An 18,374-nucleotide genomic window follows, 5' to 3' on the forward strand; every position below is an offset into this window, starting at 1 on the left:
AAGTACTGAGCACCCGAGCATGGTAGTGCCCGCTCATCACTAGTTACAAGTACTGAGCACCCGAGCATGGTAGTGCCCACTCATCACTAGTTACGAGTACTGAGCACCCGAGCATGGTAGTGCCCGCTCATCACTAGTTACAAGTACTGAGCACCCGAGCATGGTAGTGCTCACTCATCACTAGTTACAAGTACTGAGCACCCGAGCATGGTAGTGCCCACTCATCACTAGTTACGAGTACTGAGCACCCGAGCATGGTAGTGCCCGCTCATCACTAGTTACCAGTACAGAGCACCTGAGCATGATAGTGCCCGCTCATCACTAGTTACGAGTACAGAGCACCTGAGCATGGTAGTGCCCGCTCATCACTAGTTACGAGTATTGAGCACCCGAGCATGGTAGTGCCCGCTCATCTCTAGTTACCAGTACTGAGCACCCGAGCATGGTAGTGCCCGCTCATCACTAGTTACGAGTACTGAGCACCTGAGCATGGTAGTGCCCGCTCATCACTAGTTACGAGTATTGAGCACCCGAGCATGGTAGTGCCCGCTCATCACTAGTTACCAGTACAGAGAACCCGAGCATGGTACTGCCCGCTCATCACTAGTTACCAGTACAGAGCACCTGAGCATGGTAGTGCCCGCTCATCATTAGTTACCAGTGCAGAGCACCCGAGCATGGTAGTGCCCACTCATCACTAGTTACCAGTACAGAGCACCTGAGCATGGTAGTGCCCACTCATCACTAGTTACCAGTACAGAGCACCTGAGCATGGTAGTGCCCGCTCATCATTAGTTACCAGTACAGAGCACCCGAGCATGGTAGTGCCCGCTCATCACTAGTTACCAGTACTGAGCACCCGAGCATGGTAGTGCCTGTTCATCACTAGTTACGAGTACTGAGCACCCGAGCATGGTAGTGCCCGCTCATCACTAGTTACGAGTACTGAGCACCCGAGCATGGTAGTGCCCACTCATCACTAGTTACCAGTACAGAGCACCTGAGCATGGTAGTGCCTGCTCATCATTAGTTACCAGTGCAGAGCACCTGAGCATGGTAGTGCCCGCTCATCATTAGTTACCAGTGCAGAGCACCCGAGCATGGTAGTCAGGGCTGTGGAGTCGGTAAGCCAAACCTTCGACTCAGACTCCTCAATTTCTCTTGCACCAACTCCGACTCCTACATATATTGCTTATAGTTAGTGAAAAATGTATTGTAATACATGAACATGTGTATATGAACATCAGACATTTAAGATTTTTTATGATACAATAATCAATATATTTGGATAGAACATAAAATATATTTATTGGATACAACTTTAGAACACAAAACTGTAATAAATTGTAAATATGCAATACACTGTAATATACAGTAGATTACATATATATCGTGTGTGTGTGTATTTATCTTGTGTGTGTGTATATATATATATATATATATATATTATATATATATATATATATATATATATATATATATTGTATTACATATTTACAATTTATTAGTTTTTTGTGTTCTGGAGTTGTACTCTAATAATAAGTATATTTTATGTTCTATCCAAATATATTGATTATTGTATCATAAAAATAATTAAATGTCTGATGTTCACATTGCACTACAATACATTTTTCACTTAAATATAAGCATTATACTAAATGTTATTATTTAGTAAAATATTCAGCACATTCTGCATTGCACTACTGTCCCCAATTTATTATATATTTTAGGAGTCGGAGTCGGTGCATTTTATACCGACTCCGACTCCACCAAAATGAGCTCCGACTCCACAGCCCTGATGGTAGTGCCCGCTCATCACTAGTTACCAGTACAGAGCACCTGAGCATGGTAGTGCCCGCTCATCACTAGTAACGAGTACTGAGCACCCGAGCATAGTAGTGACCGCTCATCACTAGTTACCAGTACAGAGCACCTGAGCTTGGTAGTGCCCGCTCATCACTAGTAACGAGTAAAGAGCACCTGAGCATGGTAGTGCCTGCTCATCACTAGTTACAAGTAGTGAGCACCCGAGCATGGTAGTGCCCGCTCATCACTAGTTACGAGAACCGAGCACCCGAGCATGGTAGTGCCCGCTCATCACTAGTAACGAGTAAAGAGCACCTGAGCATGGTAGTGCCCGCTCATCACTAGTTACGAGTACTGAGCATGGTAGTGCTCGCTCATCACTAGTTACAAGTAGTGAGCACCCGAGCATGGTAGTGCCCACTCATCACTAGTTACGAGAACCGAGCACACGAGCATGGTAGAGCCCGCTCATCACTAGTTACGAGTACTGAGCATGGTAGTGCTCGCTCATCACTAGTTACAAGTAGTGAGCACCCGAGCATGGTAGTGCCCACTCATCACTAGTTACGAGAACCGAGCACACGAGCATGGTAGAGCCCGCTCATCACTAGTTACCAGTACTGAGCACCTGAGCATGGTAGTGCTCGCTCATCACTAGTTACGAGTACTGAGCACCTGAGCATGGTAGTGCCCGCTCATCACTAGTTACGAGTACTGAGCACCTGCGCATGGTAGTGCCCGCTCATCACTAGTTACGAGTACTGAGCACTCGAGCATGGTAGTGCTCGCTCATCACTAGTTACGAGTACTGAGCACCCGAGCATGGTAGTGCTCGCTCATCACTAGTTACGAGTACTGAGCACCCGAGCATGGTAGTGCCCGCTCATCACTAGTTACGAGTACTGAGTACCCGAGCATGGTAGTGCTCGCTCATCACTAGTTACGAGTACTGAGCACTCGAGCATGGTAGTGCCCGCTCATCACTAGTTACAAGTAGTGAGCACTTGAGCATGGTAGTCCCGCTCATCATTAGTTACGAGTACCAAGCCCCCAAGCATGGTAGTGCTCACTCATCACTACCGTAGTTACAAGTAGTGAGCACCCGAGCATGGTAGTGTTCGCTCATCACATCACATAGATGTTTTGATAACCCAAAAGCAATTTAATTATAATCAAAACATGCGAAATATGGACTGGATTATTATATATATTTTCAGTCCGGATAAATAAAATCGTGTACTAATTGTCAAAAAAAAAAAAAAGACTCAAAAACACTAGTGGTGCCTTAATGTGTATAATAACAGCAAGCAATTCTTTATTTATTTTTTTAAATAATGCGAATATTAAAAAAATTGTATTTTTTTTTATATATAGTTATAGATAAATGCACAAGATAATGGAGGAAAGTGGGTGGGGAAACCTTTTAGTATATAAAATACACAAAACAAAAACTATAATCCCACAGAACGTTGACCCTCCCAATAAAAAACACAAACACACACACACACACACACACACCCACACACACACACACACACACACACACACACACTGACCGTGGTTATTCTAGCTATCTAGTGGTCATCAAATGCAAACTAGGTAGCCAGAAGGCATGGGATGTCCTTTTGCGATACATTCTAGGAGCCAGGGTGAAAACTATATTAGGCTATGTGTCCACGTTGCTTTTTACCTGCTTTTTTGCTGCTTTTTCAACTGCAGCGTTTAATGCCGAAATGGATGTGTTCTGCTTTTCAAGCAAAGTCTATGGGAATTTGGGTTTCTTGTGCCCACTATGCTGTTCAAACTGCAGCCTTTTTGTGGCAGAAATTTGGGCAAAAACTCTGCTTTGCAGTTCAAAACGCAAATGGCAAAAACAATTGACATGTCAATTGTTTTTGAAATTTGGGTTTTGCACTGCAAAGCTGAGTTTTTGACCAAAGTTCTGCAACAAAAAGGCTGCAGTTTGAACAGCATAGTGGGCACAAGAAATCCAAATTCCCATAGACTTTGCTTGAAAAGCAGAACACATCCATTTCGGCATTAAACGCTGCAGTTGAAAAAGCAGCAAAAAAAGCAGGTAAAAAGCAACGTGGACACATAGCCTTAATCAAGGCCATTTTGCAACTCAAAGTATGAAAGAAAATTGTCAACTGTATCATGTCATGTTTTAGGTTTCTCTTGAGGGGTAATCAGAAAATTACCTATTGATTAAATCAAGTTTTTATGTCCTATAGTTGTATTATCCATTTATAAAAATCCTAAAATGCTCTGTTTTGTGGTTACTTTTCAGTAGACTCATTATCATCACATATGGTGAAGTGAAATGATAATGACAGGTGACAGCAAATCTCTGAATGCTGAAAATATTGCCTGAAAAAAATATTGGAAAATATCCTAAATATTCCTAATGTTTAATTCAAATGCGAATTAGATTTTGCTTTTATTATCAGGTCATAAAAAACAGCCTAATATATTGAATGTAATTTTGTAAAATTAAATATTTTCATGCCTCAGATTAGATTTTCCGTCAGCCGGTAAGAAATACAACAATTCAAGGGTGATCAGTGACTCAGGTAAAGCCGGATGAAAGACAAGCCCGAGCAAGATATGCGACGGATAGGGGCTGGGCATGAGGTTTCCATAGCTCTTATAACGTAATAGATACAGAGCTAATTGCACAGAGTGAAGCAGCAGGGACGGGAAGGAGGGTGGAGGAGAAAAGTTATTCAAGGTTGTTCTCAATGCAGTCACTCCACTGTAGAGCGGTGCGTGGGCAGAGAATAAGGAGGAGGATCTGCAGGCGGGGAGACTTCAGAGGAAATTAGAAGATGCACAGAGGAGAAAGGAGCCAGATGATGACCTGTAAAGAGTCAGTAAATATTGGGCACATGCTTCAGGCGCTGCTCAGCAGCCATGTACTGACGGCTCTGACAAGTCTATGTTTTTATGTGTTCCCTTGGTGTATATTCCTTTTTTCACATCTATATACAGGATTCACTTTAGAACAATAGCATATTTTAGCTGTTCCTTTATGAATCATTAAATTGACACACACACACTAATATATTTACAGTGCTGGCCAAAAGTATTGGCACCCCTGCAATTCTGTCAGAGAATACTCAGTTTCTTCCTGAAAATGATTGCAATCACAAATTCTTTGGTATTATTATCTTCATTTATTTTGCTTGCAATGAAAAAACACAAGAGAGAATGAAACAAAAATCAAATCATTGATCATTTCACACAAACTCCAAAAATGGGCCAGACAAAAGTATTGGCACCCTTAGCCTAATACTTGGTTGCACAACCTTTAGCCAAAATAACTGCGCACAACCGCTTCCGGTAACCATCAATGAGTTTCTTACAATGCTCTGCTGGAATTTTAGACCATTCTTCTTTGGCAAACTGCTCCAGGTCCCTGAGATTTTAAGGTGCCTTCTCCAAACTGCCATTGTGAGATCTCTCCACAGGTGTTCTATGGGGTTCAGGTCTGGACTCATTGCTGGCCACTTTAGTAGTCTCCAGTGCTTTCTATCAAACCATTTTCTACTGCTTTTTGAAGTGTGGTTTGGGTCATTGTCCTGCTGGAAGACCCATGACCTCTGAGGAAGACCCAGCTTTCTCACACTGGACCCTACATTATGCTGCAAAATTTGTTGGTAGTCTTCAGACTTCATAATGCCATGCACACGGTCAAGCAGTCCAATGCCAGAGGCAGGAAAGCAACCCCAAAACATCAGGGAACCTCCGCCATGTTTGACTGTAGGGACCATGTTCTTTTCTTTGAATGCCTCTTTTTTTTCCCTGTAAACTCTATGTTGATGGCTTTTCCCAAAAAGCTCTACTTTTGTCTCATCTGACCAGAGAACATTCTTCCAAAACGTTTTAGGCTTTCTCAGGTAAGTTTTGGCAAACTCCAGCCTGGCTTTTTTATGTCTCAGAGTAAGAAGTGGGGTCTTCCTGGGTATCCTACCATACAGTCCCTTATCATTCAGACGCCGACGGATAGTACGGGTGACACTGTTGTACCCTCGGACTGCAGGGCAGCTTGAACTTGTTTGGATGTTAGTCGAGGTTCTTTATCCACCATCCGCACAATCTTGCGTTGAAATCTCTCGTCAATTTTTCTTTTCCTTCCACATCTAGGGAGGTTAGCCACAGTGCCATGGGCTTTACACTTCTTGATGACACTGCGCACCGTAGACACAGGAACTTTCAGGTCTTTGGAGATGGACTTGTAGCCTTGAGATTGCTCAGGCTCCTCACAATTTGGATTCTCAAGTCCTCAGACAGTTCTTTGGTCTTCTTTTTTTTCTCCATGCTCAATGTGGTGCACACAAGGACACAGGACAGAGGTTGAGTCAACTTTAATCCATGTCAACCGGCTGCAAGTGTGATTTAGTTATTGCCAACACATGTTAGGTGCCACAGGTAAGTTACAGAGGCTATTACACAAATTACAGAAGCATCACATGATTTTTCAAACAGGTGCCAATACTTTTGTCCACCCCCTTTTTTAGGTTTGGTGTGGAATTATATCCAATTTGGCTTTATGACAATTTTTTTTTTTTCATTGAAGACAAATTAAATGAAGATAATAATACCAAAGAATTTGTGATTGCAATCATTTTCAGGAAGAAACTGAGTATTATCTGACAGAATTGCAGGGGTGCCAATACTTTTGGCCAGCACTGTAATTATAGATAGATATATATAGCTATATCTACATATATACACACACACACACACACAGTCTCCTTTTCAGCTCTTTAGACTCCTGCAATTAGGAGACCTTTGGTCATGTGACCTGTCATCACACAGGTCCTTAAGCAGTCATATCATCAGGATATAAACGCTGAGGTCCCTAGGAGAACGGGGGTCCTGTGAAATTGCCCAGTTTACTCTCACTTCCCCATAATGCTAGTCCTCCATACCTGCCTGTCTCCTGTTCAGTTCTTATAGACTCTTGCAATTAAGAGACCTTTGATTACATCATGTAACATGATTGTGAAGTCATCAAAGATCCTTACTCTCAACCTCGGAATACAATTGCTGGGGTCTCTGAGGCCCTGTGCGCACTTACCGGATTTTGCTGCGGATTTTTTTGCGGTTTTGCTGCATGTTTCGCTGCAGAAAATGTTCATAACATCTCTGCAGTGAATCACCAGCAAAACCTATGGGAAAAAAAAATCCTGTGCGCACTATGCGGATTTTGACAGCTGCATGTTTTGCTGCGGGATTCCCGCAGCAAAAACAATTGCATGTCAATTCTTTTCCGCACATCGCTGCGGGATTTCACTCCATTGACTCCAATGTAATCGTGAAATCCCGCAGGGAATAACGCAGGCAGCAAATTCTGTGCTGTTCACTGCGTTTTCCTGCGTTATTCACTGCGGTATTTCGCGGTTTACCTCCAGTAATGTACATCGCTTGTCTGCGGTTTTGCAGGGAAGTGATGTCATTACAGGAAGAGGAAGCCGTGCAGAGAGTAAACACAAACACATCACAGACACACACACATCACAGACATAGATCACAGACACATAGACACCTAGAACACACATAGAAATCAAACGGAAATATAGAAAACAAAGCACGTGGGCTCCGCTGCATATTTACCTTCCAGCCGAGGTAAGCACACAGCGGCGGCCCGGTATTCTCAGGCTGGGGAGGGCGAGGGGCAGGGTTAATGTCTCCCGCCTCACTCCCCCTCCCGCAGCCGAGAATATCAGCCGCAGCTGCCCCGGGACTGTCGCATGCATTATGCGGCAGTACCGGAGTGTACCCGGCTCTTCCTGCAGCCGTGTAGCAGTGGCAGTCAGGGTAATACAAGGGGTTAATGGTGGCGGATCACCGCCATTAACTCCAGGCTTGATCATGGCAGCGTCTGAGACAGCTGACATGATCAACCCGTAAGTAAAGTGAAAAAACACACCGAAAAATCCTTTATTTTAAATAAAACACAAACAAGCCTCGTTCACCATTTTATTAACCCCTCCCGAAACAAAGTTCCGACGTAATCCACAGCTCCGGCGTAATCCACAGGTCCTGCGCTGCTTACATCCAGCCGCGACTGACACTGTCTCAGCACTGAATGAATGCAGCCTCGCAGCGAGACAGCAGAGGTAACCACAGGGCATTTCCCACGGCCGGTAATGTGAACTCACTGCCGACCGTGGGAAATGCAGTGTGCTCACAGGGACTCTATCTATCCCTGTCTATCCCTCTGTCTATCTATCTATTCTTCTATCTATTCTTCTGTCTATTTCTCTATCTCAGAATGACATTTTTTTTTTTTTTTCTTCAATGTGCTTTATTGCATTGAATGCAATAAAGCACATACCAACCCGCACACGGCAAAACCGCGGCAAACCGCATGCGGTTTTCAGGTGCGGTTTGCCGCGTTTTTTTACCGCGGGTGCGGTAATCTTTGAATACCTGCGGAATTTTCTTGAGAAAATTCCATTTTCCAGTGCGCACAGGGCCTAAGAGTTTGCACAGTTTGACTACCCTTACCTTCAGCACTGACTGTAATTAGGCCTTATTTTTATTGTACAGCTTATATTTCAAGTGTTCTTCAAAATCCTGTAAAATGATGCTAGGGCTTATTTTTGGGGTACGAATGGTACCAAACACTAATGAAATGCATGTAAACTTTTGACTTTGCAGAAAGTAATAAAAATGCCTTAAAACATTCTCTGTCATTATTCTGGCATTGGGCAAATATAAGTAGTTTTGGTTCCTAATTGACCTAAAACAGGAAAGTTTTATTCTGATTTCATGTCAGATAGTGACCTTATCTGAATGTGAGCTTCACTAAACCTCTGGATGCACAGGTCCAACTGTTCAGTGTTTCAGGACTTTTTGCACAACTTGCTCTCTAACAAGGAGCCTAATGGCAAAATTCACAACAGGTGTTTGATCTATGAATCGCCAATACATTTCGGGGTTTATCTAGAATTAGTATTTAATCAGTCTTCATCATCATGCTGTTCACATTGACACCATGAGACCAAGACGACACCTAACAATTGATCAGCAGCAGCGCGCCATTGCGAGGCTTCAAGCAGGAGGTTCTCAGATGGAAGGGGCCACTGAGCTTAGAGTGTCATCAGCAGGTTATGACAGAGATACAGAGAGACTGGAAGAGTCACAGAGAAGCACAGAAGGAAATGTCCTTTGGCCACATTCCACACGGATGACTACTTCAGTGTGAATAATGCCCTTCGGAAACGGATGATGAAGGCCACACAACTCCTGGGACATATAAAAAGGGAGGAGAGAGGCCACCAAGTGTCATGTCAGACCGTCAAAACCATTTAGATCAGCATGGTCTGCATAGTAAATGACCTGCAAGGTACCCAACTACACCACTAGGCACAGGTGTCATCTACGCTGGACGATGGACCAGTGGCCTCAGTGCTGCTCACTGATGACATCAAGGAGAGCGCTATGCATCAGCCACTGTTGTCACCAGATGAGCCTTTGGTGGTGGTGGTATTAGTGTGGGCCTGTGTGTCCAGTCAGTACAGAACTGCCCCACACTGTGTGAAGGGTACAGTGACAGCCCCTACTACTAGAATAACATCATTAATCCAGACATTCTGCCTCTGCATGATCAACACAGGCCTAATTTCATCTTCATGGCGGACAATGCTCCAGCTCATCGTGGTCGTATCATTAGGGAACGGCTGCTGGAGATTGGGGGCTGTGAAATGGAGCGGCTGCACTTTCTCCAGACCTGATTCCCATAGAAAACCCATGGTATCAGTGAGTTGCCGTGTAGAGGCTGTAACTCTGTACCTTAGAACCTCAATGACCTGAGGGCCGCCCTTCAAGAAGAGTGGCATGCCGGCCTCAGCAGACAATAACTCCACTTATCAGTAGGAGACGTAGTCGTCAGCAGTAATTGATGCTCAAGGCCACATGGCAAGTTATTAAGACATTGTGCATTGTGTTATACATGTATAAATAATAATAATAATTTATAACAAGTGATGGATGCAGCTTTCCTTTCCGCTCCCTGCACAGATTACACAGCATGTCTAGAAAACTATGCCATAGAAGTTTGTACACCTCTCCTTTCCCACGATTCATGTGGCTGCCGTAAAGTATATCTCTGAAATCTCAACAGTGGCTCAGGCAAGTTAGCTATCCCCATAATCATGTACAGAAAATAAAAAAAAAATAAAAAATTTACGGAAAAAATAAGATAATATAAATAAATTAAAATATATATATATATAAATAAAACTAGTTGGTTTAAATGATCAAACCCAAAAAATATAGATGATATATTCCCTTTAACTTTAACATGTCGTGTAGCAATAATGCAATATTTGACTGAAGCTTTGCATTTATTTGGCAGTCTGCACATAAGCTTATAAAACCGATTTCTTTGTCTCTAGGAGCACTAAATCCCTTTAAAGGTCTTTTTAAGATATAAACTGCAAATCTCCCCACTAAAGCCTCTTAAAGCTCGTTGATTCACAACATTGTGGCTAATATAAAGTAGCAGAGAATCCCATTACAGAAGATGTGCTTTAGAGCGACGGCAGACCTAAGGACGACGGCCTGTCACTGTGACTGCGCTCACCAACCTCAAAAGGGGGGCTTTCATATATCGCCACTTAATTGGAGAGGTGATACATGTGTAATCACCGAGGACCACATCAAAGGGGATCCCAATTCCCCATTCATCCTCACGGTGGTTGAGATGGACTTGGATGCTGATGACAACTGTTGCTCCAACTTTGCCTGTTGATTTCAGCTGGATCTTTTTTAACACTGGAATCTATGGAAAACGGATCCATTAATTATACATCAGTTTTTCTTGCATTGGTAAAGTATCCAGTTTTTTTGCTTTCTGGATCAATTTCAAATGAAAGACAAAAAGCAATCCGTCTGGTTATAGCCTAAGGGTACGTGTCCACGATCTGGGTTCGGGCAGTTGCGGTCTCTCGCTTGTCTTCTTCCTACCGAGGACGCATGTGACTCCGCAGAAAAGAATTGACATGCTGTGGCCTTGACAAGCCGCACCGCAGGTCAGTTTTTGCTGTGGGCCACACATGCACAGTGGGCACAGGATTTCTAGAAATCCCATCCACTATGCTTGTACTGTACAAAAAAGGTGGCAGATGGTGCTCTATTTGGCATAAAAAGCTATAAGCTCTCACATGTGAAAACTGGTTGTCATTCAACTCCATCACTCTGGAAATACACTAATTAAATGTGTTCGATTTGAGCAAGCATGCTACAAGGATGCTAAATGTCCAGACAAATGGAAAAAAAAGTTAAACTCCCCTCTATACCTGTCTATACAAATTAAATAGCTGTCATGTAAGTGCTCAGTACACAACCACCAGTCATGCATGCATGTCGTTTTTATTAATGTGGCGCGTGTTAAAAATCACAGGCAAAAGGTTTAACTCCCATGGGAAAAAAAAAAGAATATAATATGTCAAAATGTAACAAATCTGATTCATCTTACTCTAATATTTGCCATCAGAGAAACTGGCAATTGACACAGAGATGAAGCTTTCAGAGCGAAACGCGCGTCGGGTAAGGTGGGCCCCTGGTTACCTCTTGGCACTAACATTACATTTGGGCATAATTTTTTTTTTTTTCTCTTAGCTCTATAGATGATGCCTTATGTGATGTTCCTGGCTTCACTTTTTGAGCCATCTTTACGTTAATAGTTTGCAGCACTTATACAGGAAAAACGACCATCTCATAATATCTTAAAGTGTCTGTCCCATTTTTTTTGTTTTCTCCTTTTACCTTTGTGATATATTTGTGGGGTAGGCTTTTCACCTCCCTTTACTATAACTAAATTGATCTGCAAGTTGTTTTCTTTGGTCTAAACAGGCATTCAAACGAACACGGATAGGTAAAAGGTTACGGTTTGGCGGTTGTATTGTGCAGTCAATCTGTGTAAATGGACTCCAAGTAAGACGGGAGGGTTTTTTTTCTTCAATGGCGTATAGCAATCCACAGCTTGCTACTATTAAAATAGGCCTGTACTCATTACGCTACATAAGTGCTGTGGGTTTTTCACCCTACTATAGTTCTCTGGGTGACGCCATTAACAATATAAAATCCTTATTTGAACTCTATAGTCACAATATATGATTTTTAAGAGCAAAGAACTAATAACATACCGCTCTAAATGAAAGCGCTCTCCAGCCCTAAGGCCAAAATTCTATTTAAAAAAAACCTTTCCTGTAGCAAATTATTACTAAATGAAGGTATAGATGTACAAAAGGCGATGAGTTTGTCGCCCATATAAAAAGCTGGACCTGGCTTATTTGTTCCATTAGTGATACGGCCACGGGGCTCGTGGCTGAAGATCTAGATGGTTCCATGAACAATGGCGTTTCATACAAAATATACTCCTGTGAACGGCAGAGTTTATGTGCCTCGATAATAGATATAAGGGCTATAACCAGGGATGATATGTCACGCCATGTGCTGGCTGTGGCTGCTGTCATAATGTCATGTTAGGCACGGGGGAAGTGCCAAGTGAACGGCGAAAGGATAGGGAAACCCTGTGTCTAGGGAAGGGGAGACGGTGACCCTTGACCAAGCCTACCACTGTGCCCTGGTGTCACATGTGACAGTCATGTGGTTTCTGGCCATAGAAGATCACAGTGTTTGGCTGCACAGAATGATGCCTGACTGTCCATTGTTCCTGCTGTCAGTATTCATTGGTATAGGTAGCTTTCCTGCTGGATTCATCTCTTTCCCTTTTGGACCCAGCAGGAGCTCTCCTTCAACCCAGCTGCTGATCATCAGTATTCCCTTGGTGTTTATATACTCCCTACCCTTCTTCAGACTGTGCTGGTGATATATTCAGTTTCTTCAAGCCAAGGTTGCAAGCAGGTGGCTTGTACTCCTCTGTGGGATCATTGCTGAAATCTCTGCTGAACTTCTATGTGAAGTCATCTAATGAGAAGTAGTTCATGCTTTTCCCCCGTGTGTCCTCCTTGTGTCGTCTATACGGTTTAGTGGGGTTGGCGAAGAGCTTATCCCACCCGTTCCCTATTTAGGGCCCAGGGATACCTAGGGTCAGGTATCCAACTCGGCGCATAGGCATGGAACCTATCTAGGGTTGTGAGGAACCCCAGGGACCAACAGTAGGTTCAGTCTGGGGTCGCCATCTTCCCTTTCCATAGACACAGGGTTTACCTTCCCTTTCACCATGCGTTTGGTACTTCCCTGTACCTAGCAAGACACCTGGCTTCCCTCACCACCCTAGATATGTTCCGCACCTATGCACCGAACCAGATACCTAACGTTGAATTAGGAATAACAAACAACTTATCTCCAGATGACTCAGGGTGAGGAACTGCAACAACAACAAAGTTTCTCCAGATGTATAAAAGCCGACTGCTTGCACTGAAGACTTAAGGGTATTGGATCTATAACCAGCACTGAGTATGGAGAATTGGGTATATATAAAGACACCAAGGGAAGTGCTGATGAAAAACAGCTGAGAGGGTGAGGAACTCTGCAGGGTCCTAAAGGGAAAGGGATAAAAACCAAACAGAGGAGATACATAGGATACCAAATACACAAAACAGTAATAATAGAAGGTCAGGGAGCAGTTTGTAGTACCAACCACTATGACCTTCTATAGCAGGACACCACAGGACTGTCGGTCACCAGTAACAAAAAATATACAGAAGCTGGAAGACGGATATAAACCGGTTCTATAAAAAAAAAAAAAAAAAAAATAATAAAAAATAAAAATTATCAAGCTACTTGAAATGGCACCAAGTGTTGCTGTGGGCGATCTATGCCACGACTGATCAGATGCAATATAGTCTTTACTAATCTATACGGATCGCAGACAGATTGATCTACGCTGAATGTTTAATGTAAAACCAAGAGGCACAGATGCTCCACCTAGCTCCCTCCTCCCACATGGCTGAAAATCCCAAAGTAGGGCTGGCATCGCTCTGAAAGCAATCGGTTGTTGCAGGCCAAATTGGGATTTTTTTTTTCCCCTGGTACCAGATCCATCTTTTTTTTTATGGATAACCATGGAAACCAACGCATTTCTCAGTCTGCGTTTCATTTTGTGTGGGTGTATGCAAGAGGGGTGTGGGGACTTCGGATTCATTTAAAGCAGGCAGCACAGCTCGGTGGTGGGGATAGTCCCTGCTAAATGACATATCTGTACATAGATCCACCGAGGCACAGGAGCGCGCACTGCTGTCATCTGTTACGTCTTATAGAGTAGTAAGTCATCTACGGACTATAGAAGACAATGCTGAGGATTTCATTATTACAATGCCTTCTCCTATAAGAAGGGATGGGGACGGCTCATGGCGGCAGCTGGGAAACCAAAATAATCTGGTCACGATATAGTGGCCGGTGTAAGACCATTTTTTTGTCCATTTTTTTGTTTGTCGTTATCCCCGCTGTTGCAGCCTGTTTTTCTTTCATATTATCACATGTAATGTGCCATTAAATAAATTGTGCTATAATAAGTAATATTTAATAATATTACTTATGTGCTCTGCCCATATGTTTGTGCTACGGTGAGCAGCCTACCTGGCCTTAAAGGGAGTCTGTCAGCAGGTTTTTGCTATGTAATCTTATAAGCACCATGATGTAGGGGCAGAGACCCTGATTCCAGGGTTAGTTTACTGGGTGCTGCAGTTTGGATATAATCACAGTTTTCTCTCCTGCAGATCTAGCAGAGATTGGAATGCTGAGCTGTGCATTTTCCCACCCACACCACTGATTGGCAGCTTTTTATGTACACTGTATATTGACACAAAAGGTGCTAATAAGTGGTGAGAGCACAAAACAGCTAGTCTGATAGTGATAACTTCCTGCTGATTAAACATTGAATTTATTGATACAGAAAACACACATCCTGGTAAGTGACATCGCTGGAATCAGGGTTTCAGTTCCTACATCATGCTGCTCTCAGAACTAGAGATGAGCAAACCCGAGATTCGGTATTGAGCGTCTGAACCAAACGCAGGCTTTAAAAAAAACAAATAAAAAAACAGATCGGGGGCTTTACATATGTAAACTATTCGCGCAAGCATTTCTGTGCTCGGGTACGCTCGGTGCTCAGCCCAGTGCGCGCCACCAGTGTTTGAACGGCTCTCACTGGGGGTAAAAACAGCGTGATCAGATGTAGTGTGCAAAAAAAATAAAAAGAAAAAAGAAAAAGCCCAACTGCCCCCGGATGTGATCTCTTTATGGCTTGCTGCATATGGGCAGAGACCCGAATTTCTAGCGACTTCCATTGGGGTTGAGGTCCACTCTGAGTCTCAAACCAATATTTATCTAAAGTCCGGCTGAACCCACCGAACCGAACTTGGACGGATACGCTCATCCCTACTGTGATAACATAGCAAAAAAATCTGGTGACCGATTCCCTTTAAACGTGCTACCACGGCTGCAGAGTCAAATCTTTATTTTTTTATATAGCGCTAACATATTCCGCAGCGCTTTACATACATCAGGAACACTGTCCCCATTGGGGCTCACTATCTAAAGTCCCTATCTGTATGTCTTTGGAGTGTGGAAGGAAACCGGAGAACCCGGAGGAAACCCGCGCAAACACGGGGAGAACGTACAAACTCCTTGCAGATAGTGTCCTTGGTGGGATTTGAACCCAGGACCCCAGCGATGCAAGACTGTAGTGCTAACCACTGAGCCACCGTGCTAACCCTAACCACTGAGCCACTGTGCTAACCACTGAGCCACCCTACCGCCCAGTCACTGACTTGTCTCCCATCAGAGACACCTGGGGAACCATTGGTCTGCGCTTGCACAGGGAGCTGCCAGCAGTGGATCTTGATGATTTGCCCAAGTGCATTTAGTGTGGCAGAACATTCCTCACATAGCCATTAATAACATCATTTTAAAAAGGGAACCTGTCACCAGATTTGTCCCTTATAAGCTGCGACCACCACCAGTGAGCTCTTATATACAGCATTCCAGAATACAGTATTGTAAGAGCCCAGGCTGCTCTGTATAATACGTAAAAAACATCTTTATAATACTTACCTAGGGGGCGGTCCGGTCCGATGGGTGTGGCTGTTCTCCGGTCTGGCGCCTCCTCCCTGCGGTGATCTCCATCCTCCTCCTATCCAGCCCAGGCCGGCATTGCGGTCCCATGCAGGCGCACTGTGATCTGTTCTGTTGAGGCCATATCAAAGTATTGTATTGCACATGCGTAAGGAAAGGCTAAAGACCACCCGCGCATGCGCACTACAATACTTTGATCTGCATTGAGCAGGGTAGATCAAAGTGCGCCTGCACGGGACCTCAGTGCCGGCCTGTGTGTATGACATAGGACAACTCATGCATAGGGGCAACAGAAGAAGGACGGCGATCTCCACAGAGAGGAGGCGCCGGACCGGAGAACAGCGACACCCATCGGACCGGACCACCCCTTAGGTAAGTATTATAAAGTGTTTTTTATATTATACAGAGCGGCCTGGGCTCTTATATACAGTATTCTGGAATGCTGTATATAAGAGCCCACTGGTGGTGGCCGCAGCTTATAGGGGACAAATCTGGTGACAGGTTCCCTTTAAGTTTTTTTCTACACATACCCCATTGAGTTTAAAGAGTGAGTCTTGTGCAAAAAAATATTGTATACTTTCTTTCCCTATGTATACACCAAACATGTGAGAGAAAAAAAAACCAAGCACACCCCACCAACAAAGCAGGCATCTACACAAGGCATAGGATTGGTGTCCCTTTAAAGGGTTTTTTTTTTTTGCATACATGAAAATCAGGACAATTTTCATCAGTATGAGGCCAAAGTGTCAAATTTTACACGGTTCCATCAGGGTTTATTTTTTACTATGCAAACCAAAACAAAATACTAATAAACGTTTCGTACTTTCTCCTAACAATCAGTGAAAAGCAGACAGCAGTAGAATACACCTAGGATGTGTGAGTTTTTCACGGATCCATATACTTTAATGGACGATTATCATCCTAGGACATATAAGCAGCACCACTGACTGACTGTTCAGTGTTTCTCATGGTTCTTCTAACAGATACAAGTCCCACCTAGAAGACCCCCGACCCATGATCCCATGGCATGTTGATAATTTGCAAAGGAATTGTGAGCATGTCACGGTCCCTGGATATCACCAGCAGCATCTACACTAAAAGGGGCTGCTGATAAGTCTTTGGCTTTGTGATTTTTTTTTTTATTTCTATGGTAACGAATGTTACATCACATGAAAGCCTTATGTCTCTAATATATGTTTTCAAAATGTTGTGTTTGTTGCTTATGGCAACAGTGTTTTACGGACGCGGGAAAACAACATGGAGGAGTCTAATGTGATTTTCTCAGCAGCTGAGAGCAGAGGAGGGATAAAATTCTTGTTTCTGCAAGGAAAGTCCACGGAGGATATTCATGGTGATATGTCGCAGACATTGGGGGATCAATGCCCTTCATATTCCAAAGTAAAGAACTGAGTTGCCAAATTTAAACCGGGCCACTTCAGCACCAATGATGAGGAACGTCCTGGACAACCGAGAGCGGTCGTTGTTCCGGAGATCGTCGATGCTGTGCACAACCTCATACTGGAGAATCCACGAATTTCAGCTAAAGCAATAGCAGACATCATGGGGATTTCCTGTGAACGTGTTTTCGGCTTCGCGAATATTTTCCGAATACCTCGACGCTATTCGACTATTTGATGCGCAATGTAAGTCTATGGGAAGCTCGAATAGTTGTTATTCAGGTTTCCCATAGACTTACATTGCGCATCGAATATTCGTGAATAGTAGAATAGTGGCGAGGTATTCGGAAAAGATTCGTGAAGCCGAATAATCGAAGTATTCGATCATCCCTAGTCATTATCCATGAACATTTGGACATGAGAAAGCGATCTACAAAGTGGGTCCCCAAATGTATGCCAACAGATCAGAGAAGCAGCAAGTGAAGACTTCCCGGTCCATTTGCCAGTGTTTCCGGACTGATAAGAACTTCCTGGATTGACTGGTCACTATGGATGAGACCTGGATTTATTTGCTGAGGCAAGTGGTTCTCCTCGTCCAAAGAAGTTCAGGGTTCAAAAATCAGCCACTAAGGTGATGGCGTCTGTGTTCTGGGATAAGGAGGGCGTACTGCTAGTGGACTACCTTCAAAAGGGTTCCACCATCAATGCAAGGTATTACATTGAACTTTTGGACCAATTGAAGGCAGCTCTAAAAGGCCAAAAGGCGCGGCAAGCTGTCCAAAGGAATCTTGTTCCTGCAAGACAATGCCTCCGCTCACACTGCACAAGCGACCACAGCAAACAGGCAGAGCTGGGCTTCCAGCTGGTGACCACCCACCTTATTCACCAGATCTAGCTCCCTCCGACTATCATCTGTTTCCAAACCTGAACAAACACCTCAAGGATACCAAATTTCACGTTACGGATGCCTGGTTTGAGGCACAACCGAAATCCTTCTTTTTGCTAGGCTTACAGAACTTGGAATACTGATGTAAGAAGTGTGTTAACATCAGTGGAGAGTGTGGAATAAATGTAACGTTTCATCATCCTATCTCGTTTCATTCTGGGTAAAGCCAA

General features: G+C 43.6%; 1 protein-coding gene across 7 annotated transcripts in view; it reads right to left on the reverse strand.

Moving 5' to 3' along the window:
* The window catches only part of MARK2 (microtubule affinity regulating kinase 2), a 227,280-nt gene that overhangs the window by 101,430 nt on the left and 107,476 nt on the right, over positions 1 to 18,374 (reverse strand). The gene's annotated exons all lie outside the window — the stretch shown is intronic.

This window comes from Anomaloglossus baeobatrachus, chromosome 10 (assembly GCF_048569485.1).
Source record: "Anomaloglossus baeobatrachus isolate aAnoBae1 chromosome 10, aAnoBae1.hap1, whole genome shotgun sequence".
In the NCBI taxonomy this organism is placed as follows: Eukaryota; Metazoa; Chordata; class Amphibia; order Anura; family Aromobatidae; genus Anomaloglossus; species Anomaloglossus baeobatrachus.